This window comes from Crocuta crocuta, unplaced genomic scaffold, assembly GCF_008692635.1.
Source record: "Crocuta crocuta isolate KB4526 unplaced genomic scaffold, BGI_CrCroc_1.0 scaffold479, whole genome shotgun sequence".
Lineage (NCBI taxonomy): Eukaryota > Metazoa > Chordata > Mammalia > Carnivora > Hyaenidae > Crocuta > Crocuta crocuta.
Genome location: NW_027531875.1, coordinates 1705145 through 1709433, shown reverse-complemented (window position 1 = coordinate 1709433; position 4289 = coordinate 1705145). Strand labels below are relative to the sequence as shown.

The following is a 4289-nucleotide window of genomic DNA, read 5'->3' as shown; positions in this document are numbered from 1 at the left end:
TTCTTTTCCACTCCCCTCTTGTCAAACACAAGAAGTGAAATAGAAGCTAACTGTATATTTCAAAATTTGAGTTATAAGAAATTAAGGGGAATGTGGCTCAGCCAGGAGAGGAATATATTTTATGCCAAGGTGGTTAAAATGACTTGTATCCTCTTTGGGAAAAGATTAGCAAGTTTTTTATTGTTATGAGAAATTGTTGCATCATTATAAATGAAGCATCACTTTGCTATTACCTTTATTTGGAAGTTTCGTAAAGTTTAAAATACTGTATATATTGGCCCAGGTGGCAAAAATTGATTATGGGGGCTTTAAATTCTGTTGATTTAGCTCAGAGAGAGCTATCTCCCTTCTGAATTCCCATCCCTTCATAGTTCTGGGATAAGGTTGGCCTAACCTAGAGAAATTTGCAGAAGATTTGGAAGGCAAAGTCAAACAACACATATTAATGCTTAGCAAGCAAGGTTAGGTGCTGTTGCCACCCACATACATTGTCAAGATTGTATTGACATGCCTTGTAGGCCTAGAGAAGCTGCTACATTGCTGAGGCTTTACCTCCTGTCTGATATCTTCTTTTAGCTTCTTCAAATCCTGGAAATAGATTTTTATAATGTTTTATTGTCAAGTGCATCAGTATTTTTGCTGGATGTCTAAATCATCAACATTGGTAGTTTTACCTCATATGTTCCAGATCTCTTTTGCACATTCCAGTTTGCCATTACTCTTTCCTCACTTCGTGTCACATCCATTTTCTTTCCAAACTGTGGACACTGTGAGACTTTAGAAACAGCAGCAGATGCATGAGCTACAGACTTATGTAGGTTTTATCAGCATCCACAATCCCATAATGGTTATTTTTTACTGGTTTTTGTTTCTCTGATTAAAATACACTGACACAGGCTGACTGGGTACACATGAGTAGAAACATGGCAGCTCATCCTTCTGGCCAACTCAAGCAGTAGAATAAAGCTCATAAAGGCAGGTAGCATCAGGCTTCAGGATCTATGCAGAGGGATGGCAAGGGCTGTCTAGCACTGAAAATCCTAAGCAAGAAGAGGAGAAAAGAGCTCAGCAGAATAGACCAGAGACATCACTCCAGCCAGCTCTGAAAGCAGAAGGGGATCTTTCTGACAGAGAAGAGACAGCTGGGTGGCAAGGATGGCCTTCCTTATCAGGTACTGTTGGTGTCCCTGCACAAGAGGATTTCCCTGCCAGAGGACTTTCACTGCTTCAGGATAAGGACACTGGAACACTAACTACACTTAAATGAATGGAGTAGCACCAATAGCTTTATGCTGTTATGCCTAACATTGAAACATCAAGGGTTTTCATAGCTGCAAGGCCAGGGATCTGCATACTGTGGTAGACATGGCTCAAGTGGTGGATTCCATGCTTTACCTCCTTGGTTTACTAGAAGGCTGGGACAGCACTGGGAATTATTATCTTTTCTGCCTCTTTGTTCAGGGCCTTCCTACCTATACACCAGCTATGGATGCTATAGCTGGTATGGAGGAAGACCTTAAGATCCTAATGAAGGCAGACCCTGGTAGACAAGAATCCTTGTAAACAGAGGTTATCCCAGATCCAAGGGAAACTAACCTGGCCTACTACGGAGGAGATGAAAGAGGCAAATGATTTCTTGAAGGAAAGACCCAAGGTGGTAAAGAAGGTTCCCAAAGGGATATCAAATTACCATGCAGAATGGATTTTGGATGAGGATGTTGGAAAGTGGTGGGGAAGATGAATATGATGACCTGGACATGAGGATTTTATTAAAGAGGAAACTCAGGATGAGGATAGTAAAGGAACAGAGGGAAGAATGTGAAACTATGACTACAGGAGTAGTCTGTGACAAGAAAGTGAAGGAAGAGGCTGAGGCAGAAAATGTTGGAGAAATATAAATAAGAAAGACTGGAAGAGATGCTTCCAGATGAAGTAGATACCCCTTCCCCCATGACATCACTGCAAGAATTCAATTTCTGAAATACAGAAGCCTCAAAAGCTTCTGGACAACTTCATGGGATCTTAAGGAAAATCTTCCTCAAGATTATGCTCAGATCTTTCAGTTTCAGAACTTTACTAATACTAGGAAATGCATTTTAAAGAAATTGAAGGAAAAAGAGATTGAAGGAGCTGAGATTGGCTGATATGTCACACTTTATGTCTGAAGTCTGTCCTAGTGGTTGAATACTTCAAGCGAGGAACACCCTTGATTGCATTTTCTTCACTAGCTGATGACCAGAGATGTCAGTACTAACTCTGATGCTGAGCCAGCACCCTGGCAACACTGAGCCCGTGAAAGCTAAAGAAGAGCTGATCTTCCATGTGGGTTCAGGCGCTTCTGAGCTTCACCTTTATTCTCTTAACACACTGCAGGGATGACCCTAAGTTTCAGAGATTCCTGACTGCTGATGTGGCTTTGGTGGTGACACTATGTGGCCCAATCACTTTTCCTCCTGCATTTGTACTGCTTTTCAAACAGAATGACAATGGAATGCACAGCTTCATTGCCACCGGCCATCTATTGTCAGTGGATCCGGAGAGAATGGTCTTCAAGAGGGTTGTTTTGAGGGGTCATCCTTTCAAAATCTTTACTAAGCTGACAGTATCTTCAACAGAGAGAATGTGTTGTGGTTTAAACCAGTGAAACAGAGAACAAAGTGGGGTCACTGGGGACATATCAAGGAGCTTTTAGGTACTACGGCCGCGTGAAGTGCAGTTTTGATAGGAAGCTAAAAGTCTCAGGACACAGTACTGATGAACTTCTATAAAATGAATTAATTTTCTCCAAATAGACTTCTGATCTATATAGACCAGAATGAGTACTGTGGGTGAAAAGTGGGATTTAGTCAGCAGTGTCTGAAGTGGACATGGAGGAATGGATTCATTGAGATTCCATCCCATTGCTACTAGTCAGCACTTTAGGGATTGGAGCCTACAGATTTTGACTAGGCAAAGTTTGTGATTTCTACTTTATCCTAGAGGTCTGTTGTATTTTTTTTTGCAAAAGGCCTTTCTTGGCCTTGATATGTGCCTCAGGAAACTATGGATGTTTTTCTACTGCCACTTAGTTTTAAAAAAATATTAAATCTTACTGAAACATCTACTTTCCATTAGAATTTTGAAAGCTGTTTAAGAAGAGAAGATAAGAAGCTGAAGTAACCAGGAAACAAACTTTCCAGTTGTCTACAGATGCCAAATCCCCTCTGTTCTGTGTATAAACTAAACAGTAACAGATTGACAAGGAGCTGGCCTTTCTGCCTGCTTCACCTAAGTTAGGGAGGTTAAGTCTACATTTTCCCCACCTGAGGACAATAACAGATGTGGGTTTTTTTCCTTCTGAGGACTGAAAATGCTGGCGCAGGACAGCAGCCACCACAACACCAGCTCGACAAGCAGATCCATCCTGTCCCATACCGGGAGTATGCTGGGTGCATACTATTGGAATGGAAGGGAGGAAGAATTGGTGAAATGGAAGAGGAAAGAGCCTCGCTGGTTGGCCTTTACAATTAAAGGACAGATGGGGTTATATGCTCAGCCTGAATTTGCTTTTTGTCATATGTATGTGCCTGCCATTGAAGGTCAGGGATTTTTTCCATCCTAACTCTGCTTCTACTGTTGACAGATTTGTCTTAGTATACCTAGGACATATGCCCACCTTTATTCTCTCTGCATGCTGCAGCAGATAAACATAAATTTCAGATTCCTGACTGCTGATGTGCCCTTGGTGACAATATATGGCCCAATCACTTTTCTTCCTGCATCTGTGCCACTTTTCAAACAGAATAGCAAGGGCATGTACAGCCTTATTGCCTCAGGCAATCCATTATTGTCAGTGGATCCAAGCAGAATGGTCACCAAGAGAGTTGTTCTGACTGATTGCGCCTGTGGCATGGACTATCTTTGTGAGAACAGTCCAGAGAGAGGACTGTGAAGGCCCTGTTCCTGGGGTTAGGTCCTTTTTAGAAGGTAACTGTGAGATTCCAGGAATCCAAAGAGTGATCTAAAATGGATAAGGGTGTTGACATATTCTTTGTCTCCACAGATTTCCACTTAGAGGAAATAGCACATCCAGAAGAAGGCCAGATTAGAACCATTTAAAGTATTAATCTCAGGGCAGGAATGTGTGTGTGTGTGTGTGTGTGTGTGNGATTCCAGGAATCCAAAGAGTGATCTAAAATGGATAAGGGTGTTGACATATTCTTTGTCTCCACAGATTTCCACTTAGAGGAAATAGCACATCCAGAAGAAGGCCAGATTAGAACCATTTAAAGTATTAATCTCAGGGCAGG

General features: G+C 41.7%; 1 pseudogene; it reads left to right on the top strand.

The window, feature by feature from the left end:
- The first annotated feature begins 923 nt into the window (after positions 1-923).
- Positions 924-2709, top strand: LOC144238984 (pre-rRNA-processing protein TSR1 homolog pseudogene; annotated as a pseudogene).
- Positions 2710-4289: the final 1580 nt, after the last annotated feature.